The 20,478-nt window shown below is 43.9% G+C and overlaps 1 pseudogene across 1 annotated transcript in view; it reads right to left on the bottom strand.

Moving 5' to 3' along the window:
- Positions 1 to 20,478, bottom strand: part of LOC308345340 (E3 ubiquitin ligase TRAF3IP2-like) — a 142,604-nt pseudogene that overhangs the window by 35,529 nt on the left and 86,597 nt on the right. The window contains exons 4-6 of the transcript in view: positions 13,997 to 14,106; positions 13,838 to 13,888; positions 8,414 to 8,595 (exon numbers count right to left, since the gene is read on the bottom strand). The product of the transcript in view is annotated as an E3 ubiquitin ligase TRAF3IP2-like (transcript). The remainder of the gene's footprint in view (positions 1 to 8,413; positions 8,596 to 13,837; positions 13,889 to 13,996; positions 14,107 to 20,478) is intronic.

Genomic DNA, 20,478 nt, shown 5'->3' with positions numbered 1-20,478 from the left:
ATTCGGACTGCAAATTACACCACTGCTCTCCTGCCAACTGCAGATCTTGGGACTTTATTTCCTCCATAATCATGAGAACTGATTTCCTTATCATCATCTATCTATCTATCTATCTATCTATCTATCTATCTATATCTATCTATCTAGTTCTGTTTCTCTGGAGAACCCAAACTAGTACATAGCTGCACTTTCTTCTTTAGCATCTAGTGTTCCCAGATGTTGCCATTTACTCTGCATTCACAGGCCCTTTTGCCTCCAGAGTGAGCCAGGCACCTACCCTCTTCATTCCCCACAGCAGGAAGCACATTTTGGGCTCTCTGCGTGGAACCCTAAAGCTGTTTAGAGGGATTTAGAAATAAATTGCCCTCACTTCACCTTTCCCCAGCAGTGAAACTCAGAGCACTCCAACAACTCTCCAGAGACATCCTCCTCACAAATCCTTTGGAATGTCTAACAATTCAACCCTTTTAAAAAAAATTAATTTATTTATTTTAATAAACCTATAATGTATTTTTATCCCCAGGGGTACAGGTCTGTGAATCGCCAGGTTTATACATTTCATAGCACTCATCATAGCACAGACCCTCCCCAATGTCCATACCCCCACCACCCTCTCCTATCCCCCCTCCCCCCAGCAACCCTCAGTCTGTTTTTTGAGATTGAGTCTTTTATGGTTTGTCTCCCTCCCAATCCCATCTTCTTTCATTTTTTCTTTTCCTACCTCCCCCCAACCTCCCCCGCCTTGCATCTCCACTTCCTCATATCAAAGAGATCATATGATAGTTGTCTTTCTCTGATTGACTTATTTTGCTAAGCATAATACCCTCTAGTTCCATCCATGTTGTTGCAAATGGCAAGATTTCATTTCTTTTGATGGCTGCATAGTATTCCATTGTGTATATATACCACTTCTTTATCCATTCATCTGTTGATGGACATCTACGTTCTTTCCACAGTTTGGCTATTGTGGACATTGTTGCTATAAACATTCGAGTGCACGTGCCCCTTCGGAGCACCACGTTTGTATCTTTAGGATATATACCCAGTAGTGCAATTGCTGGGTCGTAGGGTAGCTCTATTTTCAGTTTTTTGAGGAACCTCCACACTGTCTTCCAGAGTGGTTGCACCAGCTTGCATTCCCACCAGCAGTGTAGGAGGGTTCCCCTCTCTCCGCATCCTCGCCAGCATCTGTCATTTCTTGACTTGTTAATTTTAGCCATTCTGACTGGTGTGAGGTGGTATCTCACTGTGGTTTTGATTTGTATTTCCCTGATGCCGAGTGATGTGGAGCATTTTTTCATGTGTCTGTTGGCCATCTGGATGTCTTCTTTGCAGAAATGTCTGTTCATGTCCTCTTCCCATTTCTTGATTGGATTATTTGTTCTCTGGGTGTTGAGTTTGATAAGCTCTTTATAGATTTAGGATACTAGCCCTTTATCTGATATGTCATTTTCAAATATCTTCTCCCATTCTGTCAGTTGTCTTTTGGTTTTGTTAACCGTTTCCTTTGCTGTGCAAAAGCTTTTGATCTTGATGAAATCCCAATAGTTCATTTTTGCCCTTGCTTCTGTTGCCTTTAGCGATGTTCCTAGGAAGAAGTTGCTGTGGGTGAGGTCAAAGAGGTTGCTGCCTGCGTTCTCCTCAAGGATTTTGATGGATTCCTTTCTCACATTGAGGTCCTTCATCCATTTTGAGTCTATTTTTGTGTGTGGTGTAAGGAAATAGTCCAATTTCATTTTTCTGCATGTGGCTGTCCAATTTTCCCAGCACCATTTGTTGAAGAGGCTGTCTTTTTTCCATTGGACATTCCTTCCTGCTTTGTCGAAGATTAGTTGACCATAGAGCTGAGGGTCTATTTCTGGGCTCTCTATTCTGTTCCATTGATCTATATGTCTGTTTTTGTGCCAGTACCATACTGCCTTGATGATGACAGCTTTGTAATAGAGCTTGAAGTCTGGAATTGTGATGCCACTGACTTTGGCTTTCTTTTTCAATATTCCTTTCGCTATTCGAGGTTTCTGGTTCCATACAATTCAACCCTTTTAATAGCCTCTCAATGGGTGACAGTTATAATATTTGGATATTACTTTTAAGTTTAACATCATGTTTCATATTGAAGAGATAAAGAGGGAATAGCATCTTTACAATGATACCAAGAGATTATTAAATATGAACGGGGGTTAGATATCAAATATCAAGTTGTTATAGAACTCTTGAGATCAAGTTTGGGGACTTAGAAACTGAGGAGTCAGTGATAAACCTTTGTTTGGAGATGTGGGGAACAGACACCTTCCCTTTAAAACCTGATACGAGGGGTGCCTGGGTGGCTCAGTGGTTTAAGCCTCTGCCTTAAGCTCAGGTCATGATCTCAGGGTCTTGGGATCGAACCCCAAATCAGGCTCTCTGCTCAGCAGGGAGCCTGCTTTCACCTCTCTCTTTCTCTACTTGCTGCTCTACTTCCTTGTGATCTCTCTCTCTCTCTCTGTCAAATAAATAAATAAAATCTTTAAAAAAAATAAAATGTGATATGAGATAGGCCCCTAAATCTAAGGGCCAAGGTAAGGAAAGAAAACTTATGCATTGACTAAGTTTAAATATAAAATGCCTGACTTCATCCTGGACAGACCACGATTCTATTTTCTGCATTGGGAGGAAAGGAAACTTCAAATAAAGTAAAATTGAATTATGTAACAATAACAAAAAAGTCATATCATGTATACTGTATACATGATATACACACATATACACATGTATATACACACACATATACACACACTCATGTATGACTTGTCATATATATTGTTGTATACATATTGTGTTATATATGTATATGGCCTTATTAGGTTCTGTTCTTTTCTTTTTTCTTTTCTTTTATTTGTTTATTTAAAAAATATTTTATTTACTTCTTTGACAGAGAGAGAGAGAAAGAACCCAAGCCGGGGGAGCTGCAGAGAGAGAGAGAGAGAGAGAGAGAGAGAGAAATAGGCCCCCCGCAGACCTCAGAGCCCCGACTTGGGGCTCCATCCCAGGACTGTGGAATTATGACCCCAGCTGAAAGGTAGACGCTTGACGGACTGAACCACCCAGGCGCCCCTCTTTTTAAAACCCAGACACTGCTGCAATGATTATCTTTGCACATTTGTATGAGTATATGTAGGACAGATTCCCAAGTTGGAGGGCTATGCAATGTAAAGTTGAATTCCATTTACGAGTTTGATTCAATTCCTCCATTTCTCTTTCTCAATGACTTGGTTTTATCCTGAGATGGAATAAGAGAGTTAGGACTTCAATTTCTCCCTCTCCTTGTCAAGTTAAGATATTTAAACATGATATGTGGGTTTGTCTATCACCAAAGAGGTGTCGAAGTGAATATTTGTTTGCCATTCAGTCCTCTTGCTGGGTATTAGTATCTAGACCAGTGGCATTGTTCACTTTCCGAGAGCGCCTGTAGTTCCCAGAGAGGCCACTAGGTGTCAATGTAGGTCTTGGTTGCCGCCAGTTCGCGGCGCTGTTAATTTGGTTGGGTCTCGGTGGACCCTCAGCGTCCTCACTCGCAAAATAACAAATGCCCGTGGAGCAGGGCACTTTCCTCGGGAAGGACTCCAGGGAGCTCAGGAGTTTGCATACGAAGCCGAGGGAGCGAGGGGCTCTGATAATGATATTCAGCGTCTAACGGAGTTGCTCACAGGCAGAGCCGGGGTCTCTCCCAGCTTTGATATATGAGATTATTATGGAGAGGTAATGCAGACCGAGTGATGCTGTGCCCTGGATTGCGAAGTGGATTCCTGTGTGAATTGTGAGGCCTGGCATAGCAGAGATGGTCGCTTCACATGCCGACGAGGGGGTGGGGTGGGGAGAGAGGGGTGAGATGGGGGCCGCCAGGGACCCAGGACTGCCATGGAAGGCCAGAAATTCTCTCAGTTTCTTCTCAGCAGCCAGGGACTGGGCCTCTCCCCGGGGCATAATTGGAGGCCAGACTCCAGGGAGCATTTCACCTCAGTCCTGCCGCAAGTCAGTGGGGCAGAGGGGCTGCCAAGTGATGGCTACTCTGGACTCCAGGATCTTGACTGAATCAGTGTTAAACTTATGTAGGGTAGCTCTTCAATCCAGGCCTTTATGCAGCGATAAGAGTAAATGGAGGAGTAGGCTGGCACTCTGGAATGTGGTCTCCCTAGAGGTTCTCTGCAATTGACCTCTAAGGACAGTGAGTGCAGGGCTGGTAGGAAGCTCTTGAGGGAGCTGGTGGATCCCCCTTCCCACCGCTGACCCCCACCCTAAGGGTTGCCAATAACATAGTCTTACTTCTCTCTTGCAGCATGTGTCAAGCCTCTTTCATGGTCCACTCTACTTAGACTCAAATGTTGATCTTTTTAAGATTCTTATGTTCCAGCCCGATTACCATCCTGAAATAAAAATTCTATCCTCTTGCTTTAATGTTTCTACCTAGCCTGTGAGTCCATCTTCCTTCTGAACTCTGCAGATCTAGGGGTCTCCAGCAAAGGCACGCCCTCATGGCCCATATGGCCCTGTTACAGTCCTCCAGGGCATCGGTTACTATATACCTTATATCCCTATGGGGCCTCAGCGTCCTCTTCCAAAATATAAAGTATTATATAAAGCCTTAATTTGCATAACTAAGAAGGGTCACCCAAGGGCCCCAAGGTGACTTGCTATCCTTATCCAATAGAATAAGAGGCTGCTGGGAATTTGTTTAATTTTGAACTCACTTTGGACCAGTTAATTTTATTATTGACAGAAAGCTCCTTTGTATCTGTAGATACTCAAAATAAATCTGTAAATATTGGCTCTTTATTTGTTGATTTCTATGGATAGGTGCATAGGCAATTATTCTATTTTCAAATGAGTGAATGCATGTTTCTTGCTTCAGGACAGTGTGGAATGAATGGTTGTCAGCCTGACAGGAGAGGTGAGTGGAGGGGCTGTATGGGCCTTGCTCACTCCCATTCTCTCATTTCTTTGCTCTGTCATTCCTTGGCCTCTCCCCCTGAATGAGCTCTCAGCCCGTTTCTCATGTCTGGATGTTGGGTGCCTTGCCCTGCTTAGTGTTCTTTCTGCTACAATTTACAATGGGAGGGGCATTTTAAATTACATTGGATAGAATCTTCCTCTTGGGTCTGGGACAAAACACAGGTACCACGGCCCTTTCTATGCAGCAAACACCATTAAATATATCTTCAGGCACTAGCAGTTGAGGGTAAGGAAGAGGGTGTTGTGTAGGGGGATGGGGGTGGGGATATTGGCAAGCAATCAGTTGGGTCATGGTATTACCAAAGAGGTGAGGGGGTTAGAGAGTGCTGGGAATACATGAGTTAGAGGCTAGAGAGAATTCTGGTGGTCTGGATCAAGCTCTGGAAAATATCTAAGCCTCTTTCCTGGCATTCAGTCCTGTCTAGGACTTGTAAACTGATGCCCATTTGGAGGGTCTGAATTCTAGAAGGGCAGAGCTGGCCATTAGGGCAAAAGTGTGGTGCAGGCAGAAGAGAAGTACACAAATAGTGAAAGAAATCCTAGAGGGTCTGTGTGGAGCATTGAGAGTCCCACGTGTCTTCCTTCAGCCCTTGTGCATGTTGTTTGAAACTGGAGCCGTTGGTGCCTACCCTCTTGGGCAAGTGATGAACAAAACTCTCAGCCAGACTACACTGAATATTTACCTTCCTTTTGGAGGCCCGACTCTCTAGTCTCTACCCATGTCCTCAAACCTAACTTTTTGGAGCTTTTATGCCTCATGAAAGATCCCTTCCTCTTAGTACCAATTCCAGTCTGGGATTTGGGATTTTCTTGGGGTTGAGGGCTCAGCCAAAGCTTCACTGGGATCCGCAGCTAGCACCGCAGCTGCTCCCTGCCGAGGAAGGAAGCCCAGAGATGTATAGAGAGGACACACTACAGTGATGGTGAAACTGGCTCTTAAGCACTGGACACATACAGCCAGCATGGAGGATATTACTGGGCATTTATTCCACTCTGGGCCTCTCATAGACAGGGACATGGAGACCCAGAGACATAGTTACTCTTAATTCACTGGGGCTTCTTTAGCCCCATGGGCTCCCGGCCCTGGCTGCCTTGGGTGGTTTCATCACTAGTTACCATTCAAGTGTCTGCCTTCCTGGGTCTAGGAAAATGGGGAAATATGGTATTGTCTTATCACTGCCTGAACATCCTTGAACAGTTTCCCACAACTCTGAAACACCCCCCCCACCCCCCACCGCTGCCGTAGCGGGTCAGGGTCTTCAGAGGATGGTCAGAAGTTCCCTAACAATGCAGCTGCGGTTCACTCTGCCGCACAATTGGCTTCTATTGGAACAAACATCAGGTTGAGCTGCCTCATTTTCCCTAGACTGATCAGTTCTTGGATATTAAAGAAGAAATAGCCCAGATTCATACTGGGCCCTCACATCTTCTCCATTCTTGCAGCTAAAAGTGCATTACCAGGGGCACCTGGGTAGCTTAGTTGGTTAAGCAGCCAACTCTTGATTTCAGCTCAGGTCATGATCCTGGGGTCCTGGGATTGAGCCCCACTTCGGGCTCTGTGTTCAGTGGGGAGTCTGCTCGAAGATTCCCTCTGTCTGCCTTCCCCCTGCTTGCTCACATGCACGTACACATACTCACTCTCTCAAATAAAGAAATAAATCTTTAAAAAAAGTGTATTATGAAATCCTCTTTTTTCTTTTTTTTGGCAGTGGGGGAGGAAATTACTCTGTACATTTTAAAACAGTAATAAGAAGGTAGAATCATGACAGGTAGCATTTAACAAGTTCCTTCAACTTGGCTATAAAGCCCTGCAAGTACCTGCTGCATCACACTAACTATGGAAAAGTCCATTCTGAAAAACCTCCAAATTTGATTAATTCATGTTTGATGTTCCAGTTTTATTCATCAGGGATAATATGTGGTATGGGTTGAATCTGTAGCAAAAAAACTTTTTTCTTTTTTTTAAAATAACAAATGACATCCTGTGGTCTCTTTTCCTTTTTTATTTATTTATGTATTTATTTATTTATTTATTTTTTACCACAAGTACAATGCACACTGATAAAAAAGATGTACGTCGCGTGTATCCGTGATAATAGCCATGGCAAAGGCAGTCTGAGGCATATTAACAACAGACTTATCTATGGAGCAGCACCTTATGTAAGATGTATTTTCCTCTAGAGCCAAGCAGCAAAGAATCCACCTACATGAGCAGATAACTGGCCCCTGGGCCCACGTGCAGCCCAGCACCAGGCCCACGGCAGGGGAAGTTTTCTCACCTACATAATTGACACAAGGCTATGATTTCTTTCATTTAGCACAACAGAAGCTAACATGTAAATTGGCACTCGATGCTCCACAGTCTGGCTATAGTAATGTCACCTATGGAGTCCAAGATAATTTCAGTGACATCTTTCTTTTCTCTAGGGAAGAAGTGTGCTTTCTGCCAACGTCCATCTGACAAGCATGGATAAACAGTTGCATGGCAAGTGGAGACATTGTATTTCAGGTTTTCTTGAATTGAGTTATTCAAGATGTTTTTTATAATCATTCTACCCCACCCCAGCAAAGAAAGATATGGAGCTAAATAATGATTGAAGCTGATGAGATAACCTTGGGTCCTTTTTTTTTTTTCTGGTGACCAGGGGCTCACTGATCTGTGGTAAGCAAATGGATCATCCAGGAAAATCAGTGACTTTCATCCATGGAACTCTGTGGGCCTTAGGGGTGTGGCATGGTTAGTGATGGGACACTGTTCATCTCCAGGCTCCCTGTCCAACCACAGCCGCCTTTTTAGCCCCACGTCCTATATCAAGTTCAGTAGACCAGTAGAACCATGCCTAAGGATTGGCTCTTCATTCTAATACACATCCCATCCCTCAATGAATGTTGAAGGGACCCGGACTTTGGCTGCTGTCTCCCCCTCCCACTTCAGTTCTCCACTCCCCGGCCTTTCCCAGCTTCTCGGTCTTTTCTACACCTGCTGTCTCTAGCAGGCCTCCATCGCTCACTTTCTAGATCCCCCATGAAACCTTCCTGCCTTGCCTCCAACCCAACATTTCCACTGTTTGCTTTCTTGTTCCTTATCCAGAACTCCAGGCCTTTTCACGAGAGTCAAGGAGGTTGAGTCAACATCTTACCTCAGCTGTATATGCTGAGAGTCATGTGGAACTTCCCTTCCTCTTGGGGCCCCTAGATAAGCATTTCCATGGAGGTGCCTTTGAACCTGGACACCCTAAGGCTTGGTCTGTTTCTTTTTCCCCATGACTCAGAGGGGTCTTTGCCTCCAACTTTCATACTTCAGTGACTCTGTCATTCCTTGTCTTCCTCAAGAATGATTCTCCTTCAGACTATCATCTTTTCTTCATCTTCATTGCTGGATTTTTCAGAGTGAGCAGCATTTCTGCCTCCTTTTCTCTACCACCTGCACACCTCTAATCTCTTCACATTTAATTTCCTCTCCTTCCATTTTGTGAAAACCAGTTTTTTGAAGGATACAGATGAAGCTATGTCTAGACTCAAGGGCTTTTCCTCAGATGAGTGGCAGGGTTGCTCCTCTGTGACCATCATATCCTTCATCTGGTAGACCTTCCTAATCTCTGGAACCTGTAAATATGTTACCTTACATGGCAAAAAGGACTTTGTGGATATGATGAAGTTAAGAATCTTGAGATGGGGAGATACTCCTGGGTTATCTGGGTGGTCCCAATGTAACCACAAGCCTTCTTATAAGGAAAAGAGGGAGACAGGAGAGTCCAATTTAGGGAGGGACCCAAAATGATGGAAAAAGAGGCCAGAGTAATGTCAGGTCATGAGCCAAGGAATGCTGGCAGCCTCCAGAAGCTAGAAAAGGCAAGGGATGAAGTTGTCTGTAGAGCCTTCAAAAGGAACACAGCTCTGCCAATATCTTGATTTTAGCCCCGTAAGACCCATTTCAGACTTCTGACCTCCAAGACTATGAGAGAATAAATTTGCATTGTTTTAAACCACTAAGTTTGTGGTAATTTGTTACAGCAGTAATAAAAAAACCAATACACTTCTCAAGACTCTTTTCTTCCTATATGGAAACTTCTGCTTCTTCTGCTGGTCGTTTTGAGTCTATTCCCTCCAAAATGATAGAGCTATAAGCCTCAACCATTTTCTCTTGATGTGCATTTAGCATTTTCACAAAGAATATTTATAGAATTAGTCTCTCTGTTTAATGATACCACTGTATTTGGCACATTTGAGGATAACTGTCTCACTTACACTCTCTTCTTAGAGAAACTTCCTCCACCGATAGTCCCTGCTACATAGGTAGCAGGCCATCTGGACCTACCCCAGTCATAGCTGATTGGCACAAGGATGTGAACCTTTCATTTGAGGGAGCTCATTGCTAACGTTGCCTGGAACACAGAAGGTGAGTTGGGCTGGCCAGATACCATTCAGGTGAATCTAAGTGATACCAAGGAAATTTTCAGTTCATGGTAGGCACTGGAAACAGAAAGACTGTGCAAGAGTTGTGTCTGGGGTGGCAATGAAGGGCTATATGAAGTTTGGGAAAAGGGGCAACTTAGAGGTAGCTGATTAGAGGACAGGAAGGGAACTTCAACAGAGAAGTTGAGGAGTCCCTAATGGGAAAGGAGGTGAGAATATGTCTTGGAGTGGCCTTGGTTTCTCCTTCCCTTCTCTGCATTCCTCTGAGATATTTTGTGTCCTCATAAAAATCCTTTTCTTGAGCTAGTTTAACTGGATTTCTATTCCTTGCAACCGAGGATGCCTAACTAGAATGATTTGAATTTATCGAGTTGCTCAAGCCAGAAACCTGGGGGTCTGCTTTGACTCTCCTTGCCTTTTACTTCCTCCCTTCTTTTGTTTGTTTTTTCGTTCCTTCCTTCCTCCTTTCTTTCCTCCCTCCCACACTCCCTCCCTCCCTCCTTCCTTTCTTCCTTCCTTCCTTCCTTTCTTTCAGATTTATTTACTGAGAGAGAGAGAGAGCAAGAGAGTGTGAGCAAGTGTGGGGAGGAGTAGAGAGAGAGAGAGAGAATCCTAAAGCAGGCTCCCTGCTGAGTGGGGAGCCCCAACACTGACACCGAAACCATGGGACTCAATCCCAAGAAGCTGAGATCATGACCCGAGCAGAAATCAAGAGTTGGCCACTTAACCAACTGAGCCACCCAGGTACCCTTCTCCTTGCCTTTTCTATTGTCCTGGAGCCTGAATACATGAGAAGGAAGAAAATGTGGGCAGACCCAGAGGCATACCAATATTTAAGGAATGGAAGGAGAATCTTCAAAGAAGGATGAGAAGGAGCAGTCAGGGAAGTAGGAGGAAAACTAGAAACGCATCCTGAAGCATCCCTGAAGTGGTTACAAGCCTTAAATATCATCAGATCCTAAACCAAATTACTTTTGTTTCAATGTCAGGAGCACTCTGGGTGATTAGAAAGTAAATAGCTTTTTGCAAATCCAGTACCTCAAGACTGGGAGCTTAAAGAAGAGCATTTGGGTGCAGGAACACATAAGTCATCCTTTAGTGGAAGCCAAGGAAACTCCTTTGTTAACACCAACTGCAAAATACATATAGGGACAGGAAATGAAGGATTTGGGCTAGGTCTGACCTTGAGCTCCTCAAGGTCAAGGTATGTGTCTTCACCAACTTATTTGTAGTGACACTTGAGCTCCTGGCATTCATTCCTTCATTGTTTCCACAAACTGTACATTTAGGTGTGAGGAACGTAGTAAGAATTCAGTTGGACAAATTCAGCTGTTTTTACATCATGTTCTGAGAACCGTGCATTTTAAAAAACTCCAGATTTTCCTGGCTGACAACTTTAGCTCCCAGAATGCATGGAAGGAAGAGACAATTTGTTTAGAAGTAAAGATAGTTTCAAATTCCAATGAAGGAATCAGATTTTGAGCAAGTATTGAATTGTGTGATAATGAAAATAGTTATGAAACATATTACTGTTGTTGGGTGGATCTGTACAACTCAACTTTTAACACAGAGATACCACCCCTCACTAAAAATTTCAAAGATAAAGTCCTCTCTGACATTAGGGTGGATGTGTCCCTGAATTTTCCAGGTCACAGTGGTCCAGGTGGATTTCATTGTCTCACCAAATGAGATTCAACACGGACCCTGGACCTTCGACAGTGGAAAATAAACTCCCTCCCTCTGTGATTCACTTTGGAAAAAAGAGAAGAGGAACAATAATAAAATGTGCTCTTTTGTAGATTCTGGGAGCATAAGGACAGAAACCTTGTGGGCAGCACGCTTAGGTTGGGATGAAAACACACCGGGATGATTCTGTGTCCATAGGAAGCCCTCCAGGTTGGCCACAGCCTGGTTTTGTGAGAGCTTATTAGGATGCAAGGCAGTCCTGCAGGCTTGTTCATGGAGCTTGTCTCACCTCTGTCCTCTCAACTCTGCCTTGGCCCATTCCTAAGTGTGAAAGTTCCGATTGTTATCTTGGTTACAGAATCCCATTCCTTGTCTGTTTTCTTTTGCCCTTATCCTCACATTTCTTTGAATGTCCTTTCATGGGACGCCTTGATCTGCTCCCATAGAAATGCAATTATCAGAAATCAACCTCTCTCACCCATTTCTGCCCTAAGCAGCTTTTGCCCACCGGTGAATTTCACATTGTACTGAGAAAGTCAGCAACTAATACTAATAACAATAAAATATGTTTGTATTTTTTAGATGACTTTTTCCACTGGGGACTCCCTGGTGAGAGCCAGGCGCTGAGCAGAGTGAGTGTGTATATGAGCTGGAAATAGAGAGCAAGAAAGAGACCTGGCCGGCTGAAGCCTTTCCTTGACAGCTAATTTCCATTTTTTGGTATCAAGGGGTCTGTGCCAGTAATTGGCATGCAGATTGTGTCTGATGGGCCTGTTATACAGAATAAAGGAATCTGCTAGTTAGAATAAGCCAACCCCAGGCTGATGGATGGGGCATAAGGAGGTCATTGCAAAAGAGAAATTGTGTGTGTGTGTGTCCCTGTGCGTGCGTGTGTTTCACAAGAATTCCTACCCCCTCCCTTCACCCTCTTTATCCAGCAAACTCTAATCTTTCATATTGCATTGAGACAAATGTTGCTCCATTTCTCTGCCTCTCTCTGTTTTTCCCTTGAAGGGATATTTGATGGAACCCACTCCAGGTTTTAATAAAGTGTGGGGGCAAAGGAGAAATTAAAGCAGTGTCATGGTTTGTTAGCAGCCCAGGATCTTCCAGGATGGGCCCAGGCTACAAATTATACTCTGGAATTAATTGGCAGAAGGTAGTTCTCCTGTCCATCATTCTTAATCCAAAGGCGTGGTGGAAGCAGCTATGGGCTATCAACAGGAAAACGTGGGCCGCTGTGCATTTCCCCTTTGCTTTGTCTAAGTCAATTGCCCGATTTAGCAGCTGTTGTCTTGACCCCCCCAACCCATGCCTCGGTTAGGTAGGAGTCGTGCTATTTGCTGTGAACTTTTAGGTTAGCCAGGCAATTCTAGGCACGCCCCTAAGCTGGGTGCTTCTAGTTCAGGTACCCACTGGGAATTGCAGGGGTCCACAGCTGGGCTTCCTATAGCCTTGGGAAGCTGAAGAGAATTTAGTGTCCTTTTCAAAAGTTTTTGTGTGTTCCAAACACTATAGAGTTAACTCTTATTAATACGATATATGTATGTTAGGCTACCATGTTTAGGGTAAGATTTAGAAAAACACAAAAATATAGAAAGAACCGACTTGCTTCTGTTTACCCATCCCTAGTTCCTCGCCCCCAGATCAGAATAGATGATATTGACTCTTGCTTGCTTTGTCTGGCATGTCAAGAACATAGGTCTATAGCATTTAGACAACTTAGGAGGTTTTATGCTGTCAGCCAGGGCTTAGCTTTCCCTAAGAGCCCAGATCCCTGCCTCTTTGTATAAGGGAGAAAATAACTCTATGCTCTATAGGCCTGAATCCGTCTTCCCTGGCATGAAAGAGAAGCATTCCTCTGTGTTGACCTCAGAAATCCTTGGGATGGACCTTTCCCAATTAGAAAGGAGTAATTTTCTAATGTCTAACTCCCTTCTGTTTGAATATAAAACTTAACTTTATTATATTTGTTGAATGAATTTTTAAACTCCTATTTATAGTATTCGCGGTCTTCCTTACAGTGTTTGGGCCTTGTCTCTGATAGTGCTTTTGACAATAAGGTGTGTGAGGCTTTTAAAAAGACTTTTCTTAAAAAATTAAATAAATAAAAAGACTTTTCTTTAGAAAACATATTCAAATAGGACCCTATAATATTTAAAAAAAGAAAAAGGTGAGTCCCTTATAGAAAATTCTTTGCTCTCTTATTTTTTATTAGATAAATTCAGTCATGTCACTGAGCAGACATCAGCAAGTGTTCTAAAATTCTTCCTTTGTCTGCTGAACTGATTCAGAGGGGTCCCGTGGGGCTATCTCTTTGGGCCATGTCTTCCCCCAAGGCTGTCTTAACAGGTGAATCCTGAAGAAACACTTCAGAGGGTCAAAGGCATTTCTGACCCAGTCCTACCCTTCTGCTTGGCTCTGCAAGGTATTTGTCAGTTGGGCTCCCCCTTTGGTAATCTCACTAACCCCTAAGGCTGGGACCAGTGTCACTTAATTCTTTTTCACTTTCAACAGCATATGGAAAAGTGCTCTAACAGGGGTGCTGGAGGGAAAGTACAATGAGAAGGGAAGTAGAGGAAGAACAATGGTTAGAAGCTAAGGAGCAGGAAGGAGAAACAGGTAAAAATGAAGGCAAAGGAAAGGAGAAGGGAGAAAGGGGAGACAGGAGCAGAGAGGGGAGGGAGCTGGATAACCACCTCCCAGACACCATTCTCCCCATGGAGGCTGTCTGTCTCTCTTTCACCTGCCAGAGGACCTGCTGCTCCAGGACATTGCCGCTGTGCCGCCTCCGGGCCTGCAGGTCAAACAGGAGGCAGTAAATGCCAATATTTCTTCTAACTCTGCATAGCCCCCTGCTTAATGCCACCCACCCCCTCGCTGAGGAGAGACCTCCCTGGCTTACTTCTGCCAAGTGTACCAGAGTGGTAGACTGTGGTGGTTGACTGCTGATGTAGATAGCATTCTCTGTCTCTCTCTCAGACACATCAGCATCTGGAGGTTTTTGCTTTGTAGCTGGAAGAACATAGAGGGTTTTTTTGGTGGCAGAGATGTAAAAAGGAATAGGAAGAGACTGGGTGGGTGGCCTGGTGTCTGCTCAAAGTTCAGCTCAATGGATTGCACATGAGGCCCTGTGGGCTGAGAGTGGGGGACCACTGGAAGACACAGAGGTCCTTGCTGGTACCCCATTTCTCCAGGTTGCCCAGGCCTGGGGGTGGGGATGGAGGTGTTCTGGGAGTTGATGGGGCCACCTGGTGGGACCCTGAGTGCTGACAAAGTTGCTTTGGGACCCAGGTGATGAGGAGAGACACAGAGCTAGGAAGAGACCATTTCTCCACTTCTGCATGGGGCTCAGCACATTGAGGGCACCTCTGGAGGCTGGCTTTGGGATCACCTGTCAGAGCACCTGTGGCCTGGATAGAGGCATCCCTCCATGGGCTGGCAGAGGTGAGGTTCCTTGTGGGCAGGGGGATGGGGACAAATGAGATGTGAGGTCCAGAGGAAGGGAGGGCTGATGCTTAGTGGCAACTGCATAGCCCAACTTACAAGTACCTGGCGGGCTCCCCTTGAGGATGCCCACAATAACTGTGTGTACTCTAGGTCTGTCTCGGTCTCTGGAGTACTGCTGCTTTATAGGGGGATTTACTAGTGCCATCAGAGGTCAAAGCTGATTTTCTAATTTCTGAGGCCACCCTCTCGAATGACAGAAATGACAGAAAGAAGGTTGCAGCTATGGGGAACAGGCCACTTGTCAAAAGAATGGGTCTCCTTCTAAAAAGGTGCCTTCCAGCAGGGGCCACTATAGTCACTGCCTCTCTCTGCCCCTCCAGAGGATGGGCTTTACATATTTTACTACCCCAGGCTTGCCTTTGGAGAGGGAGCCTCCTTCTTAAAGGTCCCTTCCCCTTGTGTTCTTGGAACATTAAAAACTTTAGACAAAGCTCTTTAGGGGTGCCTGGGTGGCTCAGTTGGTTGGGTGTCTGCCTTCAGCTCAGGTCATGATCCCTGAATCCTGGGATCAAGCCCTGTTTCAGGGTTCCCTGCTCAGTGGTGAACCTGATTATCCCTCTCCCTCTGCCCCTCCTCCTGCTCATGCTCTCTCTATCTCAAGTAAATAAATGCAATTTTCACCCAAAGAACAAATAAACCAATCAAGAAATGGGCAGAAGACATGAACAGATATTTCTCCGAAGAAGACATCAAATGGCCAACAGACACATGAAAAAATGCTCAGCGTCAGTTGGCATTAGGGAAATACAGATCAAAACCACAATGGGATACCACTCAGAATGGCCCAAATTAACAAGTCAGGAAATGACAGATTTTGGCAAGGATTTGGAGAAAGGGGAACCCTCTCATACTGTTGGTGGGAATGCAAGCTGGTGCAGCTACTCTGGAAAATAGTGTGGATGTTCCTCAAAAAGTTGAAAATAGAGCTACCCTATGACCCAACAATTGCACTACTGATTATTTACCCCAAAGATACAAATATAGGGATCTGAAGGGACACCTGCATCCCAATGTTCATAGCAGTACTGTCCACAATAACCAAACTATGGAAAGAGCCCAAATGTCCATTGGCAGATGAAAGGATAAAGAAGATGTGGTATACACATATAATGGAATACTATGTAGCCATCAAAAATTTGAAATCGTGCCATTTATAATGATGTGGATGGAACTAGAGGGTATTATGCTAAGCGAAATAAATTGGTCAGAGAAAGACAATTATATGATCTCATTGACATACGGAATTTAAGAAACAAAACAGAGGATCACAGGGAAAGAGAGGAAAAATAAGAGGAAACCAGAGAGGGAGACAGACCATAAGAGAATCTTAATCTCAGGAAATAAGTTGAGGGTTGCTGGAGGGGAGGGGGATGAGATGGATGGGGTAACTGGGTGATGGACATTAAAGAGGGTACGAGATGTAATGAGCACTGGGTATTATATGAGACTGACGAATCACTGACCTGTACCTGTGAAACCAATAGTACATTATATGTTAATTAAATTTAAATAAAACAAAGAAAAAGGCTCTTTAGGGTTTGGGTGGGCCTTGTTTTATGCTTTGTTGATTTTGTGTGTGTGTTCTTCTTCATTGTCCTGCCTGCCATAACTTTTGGCGACTCTAGAGAGCACCAAGGCTAGCCAACAAAAATTAGGGAAACCCTTGTGCAAGTTATAAAAAAGCGCCCTTTCCTTGGGAGAAGAGCCCCATGTGGGGTACATAATGCAGTGAGTGAAGCACAGGCTGAACTTGAGCTGCAGTCCTTCCTTGTCCCAGTGCCCTGTACGGAATGAGCTAGAAGGGGTGCTGGTCTCTTCCACCTCCTCACTTGTCGAGGGTCCTAGCATCATCATGTCATCACAGGCCTCATTTTCAATATTATTTTCTTACTGCCTTCTTTGCATTTATTAATTTTTACTAAAAATTAACTTTGTTTTTCTCTGTAAGTATGTGCTTTTAAAGTGTTGCTCTTCAAGGTTATGAATTTGTTACTGTGTTAACTACACAGGCAGTCAGGTTTTAACTGAGAAAACAAAATCACTTTGGTTACTGCAACAGAAAGAATTTAATGCAGGAAATTGTTTCAGAAGGAGGTAGAGCTGTTAAGAAGACAAGCCCAGAAAAGAGCAATAGCAGGAAGCTGCTCCCGTTCCTTGGTTGGAGAGACGGAGGGAGGAGGTGGTGTTACTAGGGTCAGCTATCTTGCAACTGTGAGGCCACAAGCAAGAACGCTAGAAGGCAACAAGCCAAATATGAGAACATGGAAGGACAAACATTCTTGGTTCCTTGATGGCATCACTAGGTTGCCAAACCAACTCTATGATCACCTTTTCCCCATTTCTTGTTAGCAAAAAAAAATGAATGCCTGTATTTGTTTGAATCAGATTTTCTTTTCTTTTTTTTTTTCTTGTTAGATTTTCTTTTACTTATAACTGAATACATCTGATGCAATATTTATCCTAGTCTTATATAACCTGTTTACATTAATAACTGCATTAGATTAAATAACTATATTTACATTTACCCAGCCCGCCCCTTTTTTAAAGATTTTATGTATGTATTTGTGTGTGTGTGAGAGAGAGACAGAGACAGAGACAGCAACACGAGTAGGAGGAGCAGAAGGCGAGGGAGAGAATCTTCAGCAGACTCCCTCCTGGGCATGGGGCTTAATGTGGGGCTCAACCCCAGGACCCTGAGATCATGACCTGAGCTGAAACCAAGAGTTAGATGCTCAAGGGCCTGGGTCCCCTCAGGTGCCCCTCACCTAGCCCTTTGAAGCTTTAGCTGGCTGGCTGAGACAGCAATGACTGCCAGGCCTGGCCTGTGGGTGCAGATGCTATCCCAGGCCACGGGGGCAAATTGCAGTTGCTGGTCAGGGATTGGAAGTAGAGCTGGGGGTGACGTATCCTGGACTTCAGCTCAGGGGTCTTCCATGGGACACCACCACTATGTGGTTCATTCAGCAAGCCCAGCCACTGTGTTTCTGCCAGGGGTCCTGGAGGAAGTCATTTCCATTTCCTTCTGGCCAACAATGGACACAGAACTTTCAATAGCCCACAACCTCCCCTGAGCCTGAAACCCAACAATGCACTCAAAGATCTCTTCTCTTTTCACTTGGGTTCTGTGATCTCAGGGCTGAAAAAAATGGAAAAATTTTAATGAAAAAGATGTCTTGAGGCAAGGACCCATTTTCTGTCTCTTTACTGATGATTTTCAGTTTGTCTTGGTTTTGCTTGTTTATTCTGAGCAGCAGTGGATAAGTATAACTTGTAGAGGTGATAGGACAAACATTTAAGTGTTCTTGAGCAGGGGAACCTGCTTCTCCCTCTGCCCCTCCCCCTGCTTGTGCTCGCTTTCTCTCTCTCTCTCTCTCAGGTAAATAAATAAAATATTAAAAAAAAAGTTCTTGAACAGTGGGTCCATTTTGACCACCTGGAATGTTCAGTTTTGTGGCACATAAACCAGGCTCAAATACTCCACACACTGTTGGAATTTGGTCTCATACTAACCAGAGTAAACCCTTTGGATGGATTTTGGTTTTTCTTTCACCTTTTGTGTTATAAAGCTTTTTATATTTTGTCTTACAGCCATTATGTGACTACTTTCACATCTTGTTTTACAGGGCACAGAAGTTCTGAAGTTGATATAATTCATCATCATTATCATAGCAAAATGTATGAGAGGGCTTACCATATGCTAAGCGCTGAGCTAAGCACTTTCCAAAAACTAACTCATTTTATTTTATTTATTTATTTTTTAAAATTTATTTTAATAAACATATAATGTATTTTTATCCCCAGGGGTACAGGTCTGTGAATCGCCAGGTTTACACATTTCACAGCACTCATCATAGCACACACCCTCCCCAATGTCCATATCCCTACCACCCTCTCCCATCCCCCCTCCCTCCAGCAACCCTCAGTCTGTTTTTTGAGATTGAGTCTTTTATGGTTTGTCTCCCTCCCAATCCCATCTTCTTTCATTTTTTCTTTTCCTACCTCCCCCCAACCCCCCCCGCCTTGCATCTCCACTTCCTCATATCAAAGAGATCATATGATAGTTGTCTTTCTCTGATTGACTTATTTTGCTAAGCATAATACCCTCTAGTTCCATCCATGTTGTTGCAAATGGCAAGATTTCATTTCTTTTGATGGCTGCATAGTATTCCATTGTGTATATATACCACTTCTTCTTTATCCATTCATCTGTTGATGGACATCTACGTTCTTTCCACAGTTTGGCTATTGTGGACATTGTTGCTATAAACATTCGAGTGCACGTGCCCCTTCAGAGCACCACGTTTGTATCTTTAGGATATATACCCAGTAGTGCAATTGCTGGGTCATAGGGTAGCTCTATTTTCAGTTTTTTTTTTTTTTAGACTTTAATTTTTTTATTTTAATAAACATATAATGTATTTTTATCCCCAGGGGTACAGGTCTGTGAATCGCTAGGTTTACACATTTCACAGCACTCATCATAGCCCATACCCTCCCCAATGTCCATTTCCCCCCACCACCCTCTCCCGTCCCCCCTGCCACCCGGAACCCTCAGTCTGTTTCTTGAGATTGAGTCTTTTATGGTTTGTCTCCCTCCCAATCCCATCTTTTCATTTTTTCTTTTCCTACCTCCCCCCAACCCCCCCCCCGCCTTGCATCTCCACTTCCTCATATCAAAGAGATCATATGATAGTTGTCTTTCTCTGATTGACTTATTTCGCTAAGCATGATACCCTCTAGTTCCATCCACGTCATCGCAAATGGCAAGATTTCATGTCTTTTGATGGCTGCATAGTATTCCATTGTGTATATATACCACATCTTCTTTATCCATTCATCTGTTGATGGACATCTAGGCTCTTTCCACAGTTTGGCTATTATGGACATTGCTGCTATAAACATTCGGGTGCACGTGCCCCTTCGGAGCACCACATTTGTATCTTTAGGATATATACCCAGTAGTGCAATTGCTGGGTCGTAGGGTAGCTCTATTTTCAGTTTTTTGAGGAACCTCCACACTGTCTTCCAGAGTGGTTGCACCAGCTTGCATTCCCACCAGCAGTGTAGGAGGGTTCCCCTCTCTCCGCATCCTCGCCAGCATCTGTCATTTCTTGACTTGTTAATTTTAGCCATTCTGACTGGTGTGAGGTGGTATCTCATTGTGGTTTTGATTTGTATTTCCCTGATGCCGAGTGATGTGGAGCATTTTTTCATGTGTCTGTTGGCCATCTGGATGTCTTCTTTGCAGAAATGTCTGTTCATGTCCTCTTCCCATTTCTTGATTGGATTATTTGTTCTCTGGGTGTTGAGTTTGATAAGCTCTTTATAGATTTAGGATACTAGCCCTTTATCTGATATGTCATTTTCAAATATCTTCTCCCATTCTGTCAGTTGTCTTTTGGTTTTGTTAACCGTTTCCTTTGCTGTGCAAAAGCTTTTGATCTTGATGAAATCCCAATAGTTCATTTTTGCCCTTGCTTCTGTTGCCTTTAGCGATGTTCCTAGGAAGAAGTTGCTGTGGGTGAGGTCAAAGAGGTTGCTGCCTGCATTCTCCTCAAGGATTTTGATGGATTCCTTTCTCACATTGAGGTCCTTCATCCATTTTGAGTCTATTTTCGTGTGTGGTGTAAGGAAATAGTCCAATTTCATTTTTCTGCATGTGGCTGTCCAATTTTCCCAGCACCATTTGTTGAAGAGGCTGTCTTTTTTCCATTGGATATTCTTTCCTGCTTTGTCGAAGTTTAGTTGACCATAGAGTTGAGGGTCTATTTCTGGGCTCTCTATTCTGTTCCATTGATCTATATGTCTGTTTTTGTGCCAGTACCATACTGCCTTGATGATGACAGCTTTGTAATAGAGCTTGAAGTCTGGAATTGT

Source organism: Martes martes (assembly GCF_963455335.1).
Source record: "Martes martes genome assembly, chromosome: 1".
Taxonomy (NCBI): domain Eukaryota; kingdom Metazoa; phylum Chordata; class Mammalia; order Carnivora; family Mustelidae; genus Martes; species Martes martes.
Note: the sequence above shows the minus strand (reverse complement) of the source record. Positions and strands in the feature narration are given on the sequence as shown.